At 41.1% G+C, this 18126-nt stretch overlaps 1 long non-coding RNA gene across 1 annotated transcript in view; it reads right to left on the bottom strand.

The window, feature by feature from the left end:
• Nucleotides 1-9918: 9918 nt before the first annotated feature.
• Gm40736 overlaps nt 9919-18126 on the bottom strand; it is a 29025-nt gene continuing 20817 nt past the window's right edge. The window contains exon 3 of the long non-coding RNA XR_871947.1: nt 9919-10299. This is a non-coding gene — a long non-coding RNA (predicted gene, 40736). The remainder of the gene's footprint in view (nt 10300-18126) is intronic.

Here is an 18126-nt window from a genome sequence, read left to right as displayed (position 1 = left end):
TCAGTTAAACATATTGGTTCACTAGATTAGACTAAATGAACTCATTTTTGGTCTGTTGTGGGTGCCTTATCTGGTATGAGATATGTCTGTCCACGTTATCGCAAAAACAATCACACAACAATAGCTTTTTTAGGACACACTAATCGGGACACATTATACATACAATTTCTCATGAATAGGTGTAGGGATATTCATTAATTTTTCACTAGGCTATGATCTAGAACTATTTCCCTGCATTTTGGGGGGGGGGGTGGATATTCTTCTTCATACAAATCTTGGGCTTGGTTGGCTGTGTGCCAGGGAAATATTTATGGGGTACCTGCAATTTTAGGAAAACCCAAAGTTTTCAAGAGCCATTTGTTTAGTGACACTGAACAAAACACTAGACTATCATCCTATAATATATGTAAGTGGAGGAATTGGATTTGGTTTCATTATTATCATCCTCATCATCATCATTATTGGTTTGGTCTCACTCTTAAAGCCTAGCACAGCCCCTGGTGAGACCTTTTGTAACTAAATCATCTTTGTAGCTCCTAAAATTGTGATTTTTAAAAAAAATCACCTGATTGATCTGCAAACATCATCTGAAAAACATGTAAATAACATTCTCATAAGCTATTTGATTGTAAAGAACTTCAATTCTTGGAGGAAAGAAAGATACTTGAGTCATTTCCGTCATTTGTCAAATTCTAGTAATGGTAAGGAGCAGAGAGCGAATAAATAAACAAATTGTAAAGTTGATTTCATTCTCAAAGAGCTTTCTAGAAGCAGAGCTGTACAATCAGGACTATCTTTGCTCAGGTAGTAATTAATTTTTTAACTATTTACACCACCTAGACAACCAGGGTAGATACACAATTTCATCCAGATTTTCCCAATACAATTAAATGTTGGGAGTAATGAGGCAGTGAAAATATTTCCTTATACAAAAAAATTTTTTTTCAATTATACAGGATAGTAGCACCTAACGACTGCCACCAACACCCAGTCGCTGGGTGGTCAGCTTCTATTTTGTGCAGTGTGGTTAGCAATTATTCTGTAACACTTAATTTCCTGTTCCTAATGCTTTCCCAGAAGCACTTAAGCATGACGGCCTTATGAATATAGTTATTAGTGGAACCTCACTCAGTGTTTGGATCCTTTTGGAAATCTGATAAAGATAATCTTCTTCCAAAGGTTTCTGTCCAGATAAGAAGTCATTTTATCAGCAGGCCTGAGCTTCAGCCGGCTGTCATTAAGAGTGTCTCGTTAGCCAGTGAAGGACTTTGTAGCTGGGTCAGGGCTGCGGAAGTCTGGGGCAAGGTTGCTAAGGTAACGAATCTGTCCGAAGACTTCTCTCAGCATCAGCCTTTCATCTTGTTAAATGTCTATAAGCAAGCACCGTGAGGAGAATGCTAATATAGCAGATGACAGGGACAATTGTGTGGAGGTATTTCCAAGCCTGTTAGGTAGGTATGTGTTTCAGCTCTTTTCTAGGACTACAACAGTATTGTGTGGGCTTAGTGATGTTCACGGAAATGAGTTAAATTATCCTGGGTCCATCTACTGTTTACATTAACATGAAATACATACACAGTGCTACAAAGCAGGCTTTAATTCAACAATACACATTGGTTGAGTGCCTGCTTGGTACCTGAAATCATTTCTCACTATAATATGCAAGCCTGCGAAGAATTAAATTCTAAAGAAGATGAAGCTTAGCCTGCCGTCCAGAGAATCTAGATTCAGTCAGACGGAATAACTTCAGTTTTTGTGTTGGAGGTGGCACCGAGGTGGTATGTATCTCAAAGTACACAGGGCATCAAAGACTAATGAGATTATGTCAAAAAGGCATCACCATCTTGACCAGTTCCCTCTGGTCTGGAATGGGACAATTTGAACATTAAGAATAATAATGACAATAATGTATTGGTGCAAGTTAAATATATAAAATTCCATGAATTCATAACTATACTTAAAAGATAGTTCCTGGCAACTAGCAGAGGTCACTAAGATCATTACTGAAATTTACAAATAATGTCAAAAAAATGACACAAATCTCTTTCTTTTCTTTATGCCTTGCAGTTCTTTATAATCAAATAAAATACAGTTTGTGAGAACAGGCTCTTTTTTTTTTTCAGATTATCTTTACAAAAGAAGTGATGTGACTGAGGAGATGGCTCAGTCTGTAAAATTCTTGATATATAAATGGAAGGATCTGATTTGCTTCCCTGGCACCTGAGTAAAAAGCTGGGTACCATAGCACATGGCTACAATCATAGCAATGAAAGACAAAGACAGGATGGTCCCTGGGGCTTGCTGTTCAGGCAGCAAAGCCAAATCAGTGAGCTTCGGGCACTATGAGAGACCCTGTCTCAAAGTGTGAAGTGAAAAGAGATCAAAAAGGACATCAGCATCCTCCTCTGGGCTCTGAAAACAGGCGCATACCCTCATGTATGTGTGCAGAGGCATGCACACAGGCGCGTGTGCGTGCATGCGCGCATGCGCGCGCGCACACACACACACACACACACACACACATACTCAGGATTTTGTGACTCTTAATGAAATGATGAGTCTTGACAAAATGCATCCACGAATGTCAAAACTGGTAAGAGAAGTACCCATGGGAAATTTGGGGTGGTAAAAAGATAATGTTGACAACCCCAGAACATTCTAATCACTATCATTTAAGATGAAACCATCAGACACAGGATACTTATTGGTGTAACACTTGGTAGAAGTACACACATCATCTGGAAAGTAGTTTTGCTTGTAAATATTGAGCCTGACTTTAACCAGTTCTTTAGTCCTGACTACTAAGAAGAGAATCAAAGCTAGACAACAACAAAATCCAGAAATTGGGACATTTTAAAAACAAATGACCTAGTTTCTCCAATGAATCAGTAGTATTTAAAAAAAAATAACTACTTTGAATCAAACCTTTAAGAGACAGGTATAATGGGTGGAACTTTTTGGATCCTGAGTTGGATAAACCTAATTAAAAACAAAATATGCAAAACAGAGAGAAAATAATATAACAGATTTGTATGATATAAAATCTTCTGTTGTTTGTGTGTTCTATGACTAAATTTATTGATTATGTTTAGTATGCAAACATGCATACTCAAGTGTTTGCACATGAAATTAAATGGTAGCAGTATTTTGCTTTAACATATCAGGGGGGAAACAGAGACATTGACTCAAACAAGATTGGCTACATATTTATAACTGGAGAAATTCTGGAAACAAGACACCTATGGAAAACTGTGTTTGAATTACAGTGTGGAAACAGCCTGGATTACAATTCTGTGGCTTAAATTACAGCGCTGTGAGCTTCGATATTGAGAGAACCAGAGGGTCCTGTCTATTGTTTATGTAAAATGTGTTTGCTTCAAACAAGAGTCTATGTATATGGAACAGCCGAACTGGTGAGTTTAAAAGTTTATATTCATGCTAGTTTTATTCAGTTCTTAAGGAATCTCTAGACTTTAAAACTTGCCTTTATCTAGAAATGGGAACAGAAAAAGAGTTTGGCTTGGTGAAAAACATTGGCCCAATGTAGCATCAATGCTTTGGGATCTCTGTGGACACACAATGTAACTGTGATGAGTAACTCTAATAGTCCCATGCTGTCTACTTCTTTGGCTCCTACCAAGCACTCATGAGTGATACTCAGGCCTCTACAACCAATCAAAAATGTGATAGGCTACAAGACCAGAACCATTCTTCTTATCAAGGTAAAGTGAAATTTCAGAATAAATGCTCATGAGTTGTTTATATAGGAACAAAATTTTGTAAAGAATTAACCTGTGTGTATAATGACTTTGTTAATATATAAGGCTCTAATAAATCAGTAAAAATATGAACACCCTGTTAGCAAAGTAGGCAAAGTACACAAAAGAGAGAGAGATAAAAATAACCAGTTCTGGAAGGCCCCACATGCCCCCAAAAGAGCACAGAATGTTTGCATTGATCTCGGCTGTACACCAGAACTAACCATATTGTTGAAGATATCACAGTTTCTTAAAGAAATTAATCTGAAGTTTAATAAACTGAAAGTGTCCTCCCTGATGGCTAGCTTTTATAGTACAGAAGGTACTACACAAGTAGCTCAGAAAAATAAGTGATAACATGGTATGATAGTGTCATGATTGTCATGGGGACAACCAACAGATCTTGGGTGGATCTGAGAATGGCCCCTCCATGGACTGGAGTTCGTGCCTGGTGCTGTGGACCTGTTAAGTGCCCATGGCTGAGATCATAGGACCCAGGAGGGCTAAACCTGCTGCTTTCATTTTGCTAAGAGAACATGTTATTAAACTACCTTAAAATAATTAGGTGTAGATCCATAAGCATGTGCTGCTCTCCACCTTGATGGGGGAAGATTCCTTTTGCAAAAAAATGATAGCTAACACAAAGACTCATGGCTGCTCAAGGTGCTAAGAATAAGAGACTGTAGAGTGGTCATCTGTAAATGAGACCTCCGAGGTGTAGACAGAAAGAACATAAGAGCTAGATGATGAAGAGAAGAGCTAGGAGATCCTATCTTCTGGGTATGACCACTGTAATCATAGGAGCTGAAATAGCCTACACTAGGTCTGCATAAGACTGAGCCTGTCAACATCCAGTCATGGGAGGGGAAGGGGGCTCACAGACTCTGCAGGAACTATTGGCCACTGGGGATCTGTAGAACAAGAGAGTAATCATGGATGAGTTGACCACACTCCTACACTCATGAAGTTGGCCTTCACAGTGGGTCACAAGAGAAAGAGATATGAACGTGGGGGATAGAATTATGGCATTGTTGGAAGGATGGGGTGATGTCAGAGGAAGGAAAGGGATATGAGGGTGTAAGGGACATGTACGATCCAACTGCATAAAATACATATATAAAACTGACAAAAATAAATTCAATTTAAAAGAAAGTTATAAATGATCAGCAGACTTTTCTTTCAAATGCTGGAGATCAAGCTCAAGTTTCTACTAAATTCAAGTAAGTGCACTACCACGGAGCTACCATTCAGTCCATTCAAATTCGTTCTAATATTGAAAATACCAACCCTGGTAATAATCAATTAATGAAAAACCAAGATAAGCAAATACCATTCATTCTATTTAACTGGCAAATAATTTTAATAACAAACAGTATTTTTCTATAATAATAAAGGGTCTTTCTCCTAAGAAGTAGTTTTAAAATTGGCTCAGCACTTCCAAAGGTCAACTTGTCAGTATGTATGAAAATTATTATCTTGAAAAATGATCATTTGACTTCTCTACGTTGATCCAAGAGAAATAATGAAAGATATTAATGGCTATTTAGATAGAATATAGTCTATCCTAGCATTTCTTACAGTAGTAAAACATGTATGTGTGTATAACATATAACATGTATGTGTACATAACATGTACGTGTGTATGCATATATATATATGCATATATAATAAACTAGATATCCAATAGCTGAATTTAGTTCAATAAATGTTAAGTAAATAGACTACTATGTTGTCACTGAAGATACCCATACAAATAAGTAATTATCCAAAAATATGTTTATATTGTACTGCTTATATTTAAAACAAGGTAATTAGGAATATGTATCAGCTTTGTTATATAAATATATACCAAATATTTATCAAAATTAACTTACTAAAAATGAAAATGTACACCCTCCTTAATTAACATGAATGTAATTATTTTTATTTTCCTATGTATTTGCCAATATCCTTTACAGCTTTTAAAAGCAAACACATAGGACAAGAACTGTGCTTTTAAAATCAAGAAGAACTTTCCAAGCAGTAACTTCTACTATTCCAACTGTGCCCAATTGTTCTTTTACTCTATCTGGGTTTATTGTACCCTATTTCCTCCCTGATGGAGCATAAGCAGGAAGCTTCCACCCTGCAATTTCTACCTGCTGGCGCCACCAAGAGCCCTGGAATGCAGACTTGCTGAGAGCCGGTGACTAAGTGTGGAAAGCCTTTATCACTCAGGTTGCTATACTTAGTGCTTCATTTTACCTCAGGACAATTCCAGCTGTATCAGCCACTCTAGTTTCAGTGCCTGTCTGAAACTAAAACAGCCAACACAGAGCCCTGTGCCCTTTCATTCCCTGCCAGTGGTCCTCTACCAGAAATAGCCTGCCACCAAAAGACTGGTCCACCTAACCTGACTTTCATCCCAATGAATGTTTAACCTACTGGTTACAATTTTTTCATAACCTCAGTGCTTCTATATCCGGGGCAGATCTATATAATCTCTTAAATATATCCATTTGGTCTCTTTTTTTCCATAATTCTTAAGTTTCCTATAAGCCTAAGCGATACTAGATTAAATGAAATTCAACCCATTTCTTTTATTATTTCTTGTTGATTTGTATGTGCATGTGTGTAGCAATGCCCATGTGTGTGAGGGTGCATATATGTATGTCAAAACATGGGGACCACCTGCCATTCCTAAGGAGACATCAACCTTTTCTCTTAATTAAGGTCTCCCATTGGCCTGGGGCTTAACAATGACAGCTAGCCAGCAAGCCCTAAGGATCCACCCAAGTCAGCCTCTACAGAGCCAAGATTACAAAAGCATACCACCATGCCTGGCTCTTTTACACGAGTTGCTCACCTTTTCTACATAGTTTCTGAGGTCTGATGTCATCAGTGAGAGCAAGCACTTACAACTAGGCTATCTTCCTGATGCCCAAATCAGTATCTTACTGTGTTATGTGTAATATCAGAGCTTCTGCTAATGAGTGTTCACTATGAGTTTCCATGGATAAATTTCCAAAGATAGTCAGTATGGCTTTCTCAAGCTTGTTAAGCACAGAACCCTGACTTCACAGGTCACCTTGATGAAGAGTTTTAGAGGCTGGGAGTATAGCTCAGGTAGAACACTCGCCTAGCATGCACAGGGCCCTAGGTTCAATCTCCAGCAATCAGAAACAAAGCCTTCCCATTTACAAGGTGTGTACCTCTGCATTGCTTAATGTTATGCATCTGAGAGTATGAGACTCTTCAGAGGAATCACAGATAACTAAGCTAATTGAATGCAATGATCACCACACAAAGTACTCAGTAAACAGCTGATAAAGCCATGACAGAGGGCATGTTCTTATTTGCCCCTCCACAACATGGTTCAAGCACATAGTATCCTCATGTTACCAGAGAGAAAACACAGACCAGGCACATTAAGTGGCTCAGACAAGATCAGGGTGGGTTAGGGATATAGCTGGGACCAGAAACCAGACTCAAGTTTAATATTTCTATTCTATTTTTTGTTGTTGTTTCTTTATTTCCTTTTTTGAGACAGAGTTTCTATGTGTGTAGCTCTGGCTATCCTGGAACTCGTTCTGTAGACCAGGCTAGCCTCGAACTCAGAGATCCACCTACTTCTGTCTCCCAAGTGCTGGGATTAAAGGCATGAACCACACTCACATGACCACATAGCCCAGGATCCCATCCAAAGTTAACTTCAGATATTCTGTTCCATTTAATCCAGGCAAGGTAAGGTCTTGTTTTGTTCTGTTGGGATTTGGAATCTGGAATTTGAATTTCTCTCTGTGTAAAAATCATCCCCAAAATTTTAATCTTCTGTAATTTATGCTTCTGCTAATGATTACTGAACCATGAATTACAACCATAAGTGAATTCTGCATGGTATCAAGTATGAGTAATTAAGATTTACTTATTTATTTTGTGTGTACGAGTGCTCTATCTGCATGTCAGAAGAGAGCATTAGAGCACATTATAGATGGTTGTGAGCCACCATGTGGTTGCTGGAAATTGAACTCAGGAAGAGCAGCCAGTGGTTTTTATCAATGAGCCAACTCTCTGGCCCCCAAGTATGACAGATCAATAAAGACCTTGGCTATGATTTGCTTATTGAGAGAAGGGTACTGTATTAGTCAGGGTTCTCTAGAGTCACAAAACTTATGGATAGTCTCTATATAGTAAAGGAATTTATTGATGACTTACAGTCTGCAGCCCAATTCCCAACAATTGTTCAGTAGTAGCTGTGAATGGAAGTCCAAAGATCTAGCAGTCTCACACAGCAAGCAGGCGAAGGAGCAAGAGCCAGACTCCCTTTTTCCAATGTCCTTATATTGTTTCCAGCAGAAGGTGTAGCCCAGATAAAAGGTGTGTTCCACCATACCTTAAATCCTGGATGACCTTGAACTCAGAGATTTAATCTTCTGGAATCCATAGCCACTATGCCTCAAGATCTCCATGCCAAGATTCAGATCAGAAACTTCTATCTCCAAGTCTCCATATAAGGGTCACTGGTGAGCCTTCCAATTCTGGATTGTAGTTCATTCCAAATATACTCAAGTTGACAACCAGGAATAGCCACTTCAGGTACTCTAGATGTTGAGAAGGTTTGTTTCAGTGACAATTCCAGGCAGGAAGGGTCACCAGCTGGTAAGAAGGCTGGAGGTTTCCTCCTGAATAGACAACAGCCAGAATGTAAAGATGAAAGCTGGGTGCAGATCCCGCAGGGACACCACAGCCACATTTTTTGCCTCAGCCATAAGCCCATGGTGCTCAAGGCTGCACGTCAGAAAGTTAAATACAAAATGAAAGCAGACTGGCTAATGCCCTAAATCATGAAGTCCCCTAAGAGGCTCAGGCTCCATGGATGAACAACAGAACCTAAAGAATAGCCATTGTCTAGCACTGACTGTTTACTCAGCTGTGTGAGCTTGTAGCTACCACTGGCTTCCAGAAGAGGACAGGGATGGCCATCAGAACGTCCTCAGATCAGAAGTCAGAGACATGAATTAGACCCCTGCTTCTTCTAGGATAGTTCAGTCAAGTAACTTAACCTCTTTGAATCTGCATGTACAAAATGAGATTAAGAATGTCTTAGAGACTGATTTCAAGATGGTGGCAGCTGCTGGCACCCAACGGACCACAGAGCAGCTCCAAGGAGCCTGAAGGACCCTCGGAGGTGTCAGGAAGAGACGCAGAAGCAGAGGGTGAGTCTGAAGAGTGTGCAGTATCTCTGGAATAATTAATTAACTAATTAATTAATAAGAAAATAAAACGTGATCTCATCAAATTGGAAAAAAAAGATGGCAGAGCAGAGCTTCTCAAAAAAAAAAAAAAAAAGCAAGATTGGAGTCACAGTGGAGGTGACAGGTATAGGAATATGACCTCAGAGGACAAAGGAACATGTCATTGCTGAGTAGGGCTAGTCCACTGCCTGCCAGGAGGCTTGGGCAATGAGTCATCGAGCAGAATGGAGCCACTATTGCTGCAGCTCTCAATATTTGTCCCACTGGAGGGAGGAGAATGTGGGGCACTGCCTACGGGCTCCAAGCACAATGGTCCTGCCAAATGAGCTGGCAGGGTGACCATTACCCATGACAAAAGGTGTCCGTCAGCCTGGAGCTAGCTAAGATCCTACCCAGGGACATGCTGCCCAGTGGCAAGATCATCCTGACTCTGGACAACAACTAGATATCTGAGATGAGTCTCAGATGTAGTCCAGTATCTATGGTGCTAAAGAAACCAGGGAACTTGAACCAGACCAATGAGTTGTTGCACCAAGTGTTTTCATGTAAAGCTGTTTGGGCAGTTTGTGTGTGTGTGTGTGTGTGTGTGTACATATACACACTGTATGACACACAGCAGCATGTATTACGACTTTGATGCATGTGCGATAGAGAGGTGGCAATGACAGGTATGGAAGACAAGACTTCTGTGGACAAAGGGGCATGTCACTCACTGCAGGATGATGTGCAGCAGCCTAGAGCTCCTGCAGGGTCTGCCCAGCTGCGTGATCACCCCGGCTCTGAGCAACCACAAGATAGCCAAGATGAAAAACAGTTCATTTTCAGAACTAAGTCTCCTCGAAAGACCTCCATGGGCCATGCTACGACCAGGAGGCCATGCAGGTGTCCGTGGTCTGTGCTGTCACCAGCTGTCATGAATAAGGAAGCTTCTTTTACAGTGGTATTGATGACAGAAGACTAACAACGGAGAACAAGAGATATTGAAGGCTTCTGTGACAACCTCTCTGCCCTCCTCCCTTCCTCATTCCCCATCCAATGAAAAAGAAAAAGAAACAGTCTGGACAGGAAGCCACTGAAGAGAGTTCTTTAGTTTGTGATAAAGCTGGTGAATTGTTGCTCTTTATCATTGATGGTTTCTGGCGGGGGAAGTGTCTGGGGGAGTGGGACTCGGGAATGACTTAGTTCTCTTTAAGGGGCTGGGCACTGGGAGCTGTCGATGCTCCATTGAGTACATGAGCAATGCAAAGTGGACTTGGTGTGTTTTTCTTCTTTTTAAGGAAGGGCATGGTTACCCTGGGAGGACGGACCTAGGAGGAATAGAAAACGCTTGTGAGATCACAGTGCTCTGTATAAAATTCCCAAATAATAAAAATATTATGCCAGGAAAGTAAGAGTCTTTTTAGATTCTTGACAGGATTTTTTTCCTTCAGTTTACATGAGATAAAGGGATCCGGTGTTCACCAATGACCTAGAACACAGTAAATGTTCAGGATCTGACCTGATTCAGTATTGGTTTGACAGATTCCCAATTCTGTTTTCATTGTAACACATATAGACTACATATTCTCTCTCATCACTGAGTGCAGCATGGTCAATCTCAGGAAAGCTCGCTGACCTCTCCATCATGTTCCCTGCTCAAGAACATTTCCATAAATCAATAGAGAAAAGGAAGTAAGTGGGTCTCTGTACAAGTGGTACAGTTGAGAGCCTAGCATGGTGGCCCACATCTGTATTCCCAGCAGGAGGGAGGTCGAGGCTGGAGGACCATAGGTTGGAAAGCAGCCTGTGCTACATAGAGAGCTCCTGACCCAAATGAAAACGAAATAAAATGAATTGGAATGTTATCGTAATAGATCCATAGGGAGTCGAACCTCAGAAGTAGCCAGGAGCCTACAGAACCCAGTATCAATAAGACTTAGCTCTGAGAGGAAATTCTGAATGATTAATCAATGCTAGTCTAGGTCACTGAGCCTGCAAATAGATCAGAGATGGCCTAGCTGGAATAAAGCAAAGGGGCTCTCTGGTAAGTCCCCTCAGCATCTTGCCTGTCAAACAGGGTTGCCATATGAGCAGTCAGACCATTTCTAAGGACAGCTCACTCTTGAGAATCCCTGAACCACGAGGTTCTGTCTTACTTTCATATACCGTGTGTTTTGTTTTTGCCCTCCTTGTTTGGAAAGAAATGCCTGACAAAACAACTTTTTTAAAAAATTTAAGGTAGCAGCCCGAGGAGCATAGCCTTGATCAAACAGCATATAATTCCAGATGGGTCTCTTAAAGCCAAGCCTAGAGTTGACTTGTAAGCGGCCCTGTCACATGCGACGGCTGTGTGCCTCCTGGAGTTATTTGCAAGTTAATATATATTAAAATCACATATGCCCACACACATTACTTCTGCGTGTCAGGAGACCTCAAGAGATCATACATCCATCTTCATTTGTGACAGTGTATGCATCCATAGTTCATAAATGGTGACAAATGAATTGTCATCTCATCCCAGTGGAATAACACTTATCCCCTATTCTTGCCATATTAATGTAAGTTCATTCCAGCACCAGAAAAATCTTTAAGTGAGTGGGCCAACATTTTGCCCCTCGTTGGTAACCACAGAAGAATGCTAATTTCACCTCTCAATCTCTAGCATAATTTATTCAGTATGTAAGCCAACAAGAGAATAGAGGAAGGGGGGAAGGTAATAATAATAATTTCAACTCATTACACCTCTTTGATATACTAAGACATTCGGGGGAAAAATGCTTACTTGACTTATATTTTAATAAATCCTAAAGGAGACAGCCCTGAGCACCTGGCCCGCCCTAATGCATGGACCAACGCAAGAAGAGGGTGGGCATTCCAGAGACCAGTTGATGATGAACATGCCTGTGGGCCACTTATAAGGCAATTTATTTGATGTGTTTATCACGTTAGCATCTGCCTTGTGCTATGAGATAATTCATTAATAATTGTCATCCCTGCCTTGCTCTGTAAGATCAAGTCTCAATTTTTCGGGGGTGATGGGAGATTGTAATTTAACCCTGCCTGTGGCTTTTTCAAGAGTATGATTACCTTCTGGCCATTTCCTGGCCCTTCTGCATCAGGGAGAACAGACAAGAGAGAAAAGTCTATAGCTAGGAATCAAGGGACCCAGGGCCTGGGGAGCTTGTGGCCTTCCCAGCCAGCTGGTTGTCTCTTCCACGTCTCTATCCTCTCTCTCGTGCTCTAAGTCCCCCTTCTCTCTATCCCTCCAAACTTTCTGACTGTGTAACTGGTAAAATGAACTTCAGGAATAAACTAGCATGACAAATGGCTGGAATGAAGGCTTGCACTAAGAGGGACTCTCTTATGAACCAGTTCTCACTAGGAAAGATGGGTCAGCACTAATTTTTTTCCCCATTTTTTTTTCTATTGGTCCATCTATCAGGGTGGGTCACCTGCCCAGACTACCTCCTTCTGGACTTACAGAAACATAAATCAAGTATGCATTTTTGTCTTAGCCTATCAAAGAGGAATAATGAATTCTAATTATGATTAGTTTTTTTTTCATTCTTCTACTCTGCCATTGATTGGCAAGCCATGCATTTCACGATTTAAAAAAAAAAAAAAAAGCAAAGTATATGCCAGATAGACTGATAAACTCTATGTAATGTCCCAATATTGTATCTATTTAAGCAAACAGCAAAAATTTAAGAAAATAAATTATTTTTTTCTTTTGTAAATACACAGGTTAGAGAGCACTGGCCTCGGTTAGCCACTCCAGGTGTTTTGTGAGGAAGACCTTTGACGAATCCTCCTTGGCCAAGCCCTGCAGACCCTACAATGCATGTGGTTTAAGTCTTTGTTTATCCTGGGTTTTCACTCCACAGCAATATTCTGTTTCCTGTGGAGGTTGGAGTGAAACATATTCAGAGTTGAACCTTCTAAAACTCAACACACATTAAATATGAATGCTTTCTCAATCACCTCTCTGTGCGGGACTAACAGGTGGCCCTGGGACACTGCCAGGGCTGGCTTCAAGCTTCAGTCAAAACCAAACAAAGAACAGGTGAGGCTCCTCAAGGGGGAGGTCTCTGGGGTCGCTGTCTGCACAGCTCTCTGAGAATAGAACGCTGGAGGAAAACACAGAGCTGACAAAAGTCAGTGATTTATAATCTCTCATTCCCATAAAATGACTCTCGTTATTCTTGGGAGCTTAGATCTAAAGCGTGCTGTAATGGGCCACTGGGCTAAAAATGAAGTGCAGATTTATTTCCGTAATCACTACCAGCCAAGCCCTTCCCTGGGAAATAACTAACTTGGCTTTTAAAGTGCCGAGATACCTTTGGAAGGCTGGAGATTTATCTCTGGAATTGAGCACTCGTGTTGCTCCGGGAGATGCTAACTATTTGAGTTGTAGATGCTCTGTCAGTGTACTGGGGAGTGTTGGAAAGACAACAGGAGAGCGAAGCTCTGCCTCCCCTTTCATACTCGCTTCTAAGAAAATTCTTGAGCCTAAGAGATGGGAAGTAAACAGCAATTGCAAACACATCAAACGCTGGACTCCAGGATGCCTAGGTGCCATCCAAGAGACCGGGGAGGCTCAATGTCAATGCCAATTTAATTTTTGAAATAAAATGTTCCTCAGGATGGTCAGAGAGCAAGCACCACACACAATACTGTATCTACTCAGGCTGGAAATAGGGAACCTCTCTTGCTCTTCTGAGCACTGTCAGGCCCAGGAAATATTCTGATATAATTGCAGAACTGCAAATATCTAGGGTTAAAGAAAAAAGAAAAAGCATGTTGTGATGTTGTAAAGTAAAACAACTAAATTAATATGAACCATGGGATTTTTAATATAATTCTGGCTGGCTGCATAATCTAGAATACTACCCCTGCTTCCCACACAGAGGTGACTAAGCAGCCATATCTGTCCTTGCTGGGGTCTCTTGGCAAAGGTCTTTGCTTGAAATATGTCTGTTTATTGTATGCATGGGAATTTCTCTTCTGACTTCTGTCATAAGTCTTCCAGGTTCTTGGTTTTGAACACTAGTGAAGGCAAGCTTACTTAGGCTCTGGGACTGAAAACACCCAGGCCCATTTATGGGGCTGCTATTACATTCAGAGCCTCCCGAAAAACTCAGAGAATTCCTAACTAAAAGGATTCTCAGGGAACTTTGACGGCCCGTTCTTTGACACTAACATTGAACCCTGGTGAAGAAGGAAAAAAAAAAAAAAAAAAAACTGAGTTGTTCAAGGTCACTGAGACAGTTGCCAGCAGGGTTAAGAGTAAAACAGGGTTCTTCCAGCTTTCCCATGACACCTCCTTAAAATAAAAGATTAAAGTCCCTGAGGAATAAGACAAGAAGAAAGATATTTCTTCGCTTTGAAGGCACCAAAGGTCCACATAGGTCAAAATGCTCCTAACAGCTAGAGCGTTCGCCTCTAATAAGATAGACTGCCAGTATTTGCTCTAAAATGGCCCCTTCTTGCACCAGCCAATTAATTTTTTTTAATGATTTATGGAGATTCTCGAAGAAAATGTTCTTCCTGCAAGAAGAATTAATATGCTGAACTTAAAATATTTGCACTAATTACTAAAGGTCAAAGTGGGATTGTGCAGAGATATTTATCAGGGAGGGCCCAAGGGAATGGCAGGCAGACATTGGACAAATTGTCTGAAATGCTAATCAAAATGTTGAAGGAGATTCACTCTGTTTCTTATGCAGTTACAAACTAATGCAAGGACATACAAAAGCCTTTAAAACTAAGCCATTTGCCACCCATAAGTGGCAGACAAATACCATAACATTAAAACCTTCAATGGCTGCGGAGGCCCTTCCAGGAACCTCCAGAGCTTCTAACATGCTACCTGAGGTCCCTACTGAGCCTGTCTGGTACACTCCTTCCCTTCACCATCCTATTTATTCTATCCCTCTGTTAGATCTCAGTGGGTGACCATGCTCTGTGGTGGGAAGCTACGGCTCGCATCTCTGCCCTTCCTCCTGTCCTTGTGTCTACAAACTCCTGAGACAAGGTAGTTTCTCCCACTGATGGATGATGGATTCATTCCCCTACCTTTACACTGGAGTCCATTCATGTGATTCGCTTCAACCCACAGGACTCTCTCCTCTTTACTAAAGAGTAACTGATAACCCTGAATTTGTGTGACTAAGCAGATATTTCTAAGGCTGGAAACTCATGCTGCCATTGTCCCTGTGAGGCCTGTACTGCTTAGGGGACTTCTCACTGCAGGACACATGTTGTCATTTGTTGTTGAACTTGCTTGAGATGCTTTCCTGGGTGTCAGTGATGACTGGACAGCTCTAGGAGGAGGATGAGCAGGCAGAACCATTTGAAGAAGCTTCATCACTGTTCAATTATTTCCCTAGGTGACCCAGAAAAGATCTGCAGAATCACACAGCCTGGGTCATCCAACCTACGGACACCTGAGAAATGACAAATGATTGCTGTTTCAAACCATTGAATGTGGGATGACTGGCTATGCAACAACAGTACTTTTCACACAGTAGAAGTTACCAAACCTTATTTAAAAATCCTTGGCTTAACTGCCTCTCCCCTGAGGTTTCTGTATCCTGCTACAATGCCCCTCTTATTCACCGTATTATTTAAGTGTGAACACAATCTATAGCGCACAGCAGATACCTACTAAATAAGTGATTATTGAGCGATTACCTTATCGCTGAAACACACTTTTTCTTCATCTCTCTCTCTAGCTCTGACAGCAAGCTGCCCACCTACTCTTTTCAAAACCTCTCATGTAGGTATGGCACGCTAACCTGACAACCATCCCACAACGTAGATTATGCTTATCTGATCGCGTGCCAGACAGAATGAGTGTGAAACAAGGCCCAGTTTCAAGAGGCTCTCGTTGCGGATCTCATTGTGGTTTCACAGTCAGTACTAAACAGATGGGTGAGCATTTACAAATAAAGCTTATTCTTGGGTTTGGCACCGTCTTTTCTGCTCTCCAAATCTCCCCAACCTGGATAAATTAAATCCAAAGCTGGTGTTTGAATACATGCAAACCTGTTAGGAATTAAAACCCTGCTCTGCTAAAAATGACTGTTGGAAACCAGAGTACAGTGGGGCACGTTGCCCTTAAATAGTCAGCAAAGATCTCATATAATGCACCTGTTTCCCCGTGGTACTTTGGAAGAAAGAGAGAATGACAGAGAGAGAGAGAGAGAGAGAGAGAGAGAGAGAGAGAGAGAGAGAGGCAGAGAATTTTACAATCCTTGCTAAGTCCTTCTATTTCATCCAAACTATTCATTTGCTCTGACAATGCCTAATTCTAAGTGTTTGGCATTCATTGTTAAGGGCTCTGATATGTAATCCATTTAGCCCATCTTTTAAACATCATCATCATTATTATTGAAACATTGTGGTTGTGTGTGATGCTGCTGTTTGACTGCACACTCACTGAGCTTGTCCTTGCTACTCAGTTGCTTCCAGTCCTTCCTCCATCCCATTGTTAAGTCAAGAGAAACTTCATTGTTCTTAACAAACACTTCTGAGCCCAACCAGTGGAGAAGGCAGGTGGTTTTTCTTTCTCTTCCATAATCTTTACTCTATAGCCTGCCTCCCACAGGACAGGGCAGTGGGAAGCAGACTTTGTGATAGAATATTCTAGCAAACTTTAATGGTTACATCCTCTTGATACAACCACCAACACCAGATACAAGGCACAAGGCAATGTGAGGGCTAATCTTCGTTGTCCTCTTGACTAAATTAAGAGACATCTAGATGACTGGCAAACTCTGTGTGCTTCTAAATGGAGTTATCCCTAGGTGGATTCATAATATAATTTAAAATAGAGGTGGGGCCTAATTAAGGAAAATAAGTCAACTCCTCCACCTTCCATCTCCCACCAAAATTCTTATGTGTACCTGGGAAGAGCACTGATAACTGTGTCATCATAAGAATATAAGAGTAAGACTACATAATATATATATAAACACTCAGAAACTTGCCTGGCATGTGGAAGCTCTTCATATATATTATTGTCGTGTGGGATTTTTATACATGGTCAAATGCTGAGGCATAAACAAGTCACCAACCTCTTCCAATCATGTGTGTGAGAAGGGAAAAGAAAAAAAAAAAATGGGCATCAGATCTGTTTTCCCCTTTAGGTGAATACCTCTTCTCCTTCACTTGCCTTGGGTATTGATTTTTCAAACTCCTTTCCACATAAGCCTCCTCTAAGCAGTGTCCCACTTCCCCACAGCAGGTCCTCCTCCCTCTGTGGTTGTCTGAGCACTCACACTTACTCTGCCATGAGCTCATTACTCTCTGCTGGAACACCCTGTGGATTTGTCTCTCTCCCTCCTTGATTGTGACCGGCTCCAAGCAAGGCTCATTATTTCTTTAAGCAAATACTCCCGGGTATTGACCTGTACATCCCAATTGCCCAGTACTGCACCTGGGACCCAAAGGTGCTCGGTAAATGTTTGAGGAACGGTGAAGAAACAAGAAAGGGCACTTACACGAAAGAGGCTTGGCGTCAGAATGGATGTAGCACGGGAAAGGATACAGGAAACTTGAAAATACTAAGTAGCAAGTCCAAAGTCTGTGTCCATAACCCAAAGGAGGACATAGATCAAGGCAGTATCTCTGATGTGGCATGGTGGTTTAAAAGTGGGGGCCTGGAACTAGTCTATCTGAGCTTAGCGATAGGCTCCGCCCCTTATCAGCTGTGTGATCTTGGCCTGCTCAGTTACATCTCTGAGCCTCAATGTCCCCATTTGTGAAGTGAGATTAAAACGTGGCCACACGGATAGGATTCAGGATAAGGCTAAGTTAATTAAATAGAATTAGCACATAGTTGAGCCTTCAGTAAAGGTGACCTGTTATAATTTCTGTTACCAAATGACCTAAATTACAAGGTTTAGAGTCAGACAGGCTTCAACATTTACTAATTTGTATGTTCCTGGAAGAGTTGGCTACATTTTGTTAGTCTCAGTTCCCTCATCAATAATTTAGTAACCATACCAGTGCTGGGACAATAGTATGTTTAAAAACTGCTTAGCATCACAGCCTGGTACCCTCCTTAAAGGGATACTATTAAGACCGTCACCGCAAAGTCAATCTGAGAATGGGGCAGAAAACAGAATCCAGACCGAAGCAAGGGCACGTGT

This window comes from Mus musculus, chromosome 10 (genome assembly GCF_000001635.26).
Source record: "Mus musculus strain C57BL/6J chromosome 10, GRCm38.p6 C57BL/6J".
Taxonomy (NCBI): Eukaryota; Metazoa; Chordata; class Mammalia; order Rodentia; family Muridae; genus Mus; species Mus musculus.
This window is presented reverse-complemented; position numbering and strand designations above follow the sequence as displayed.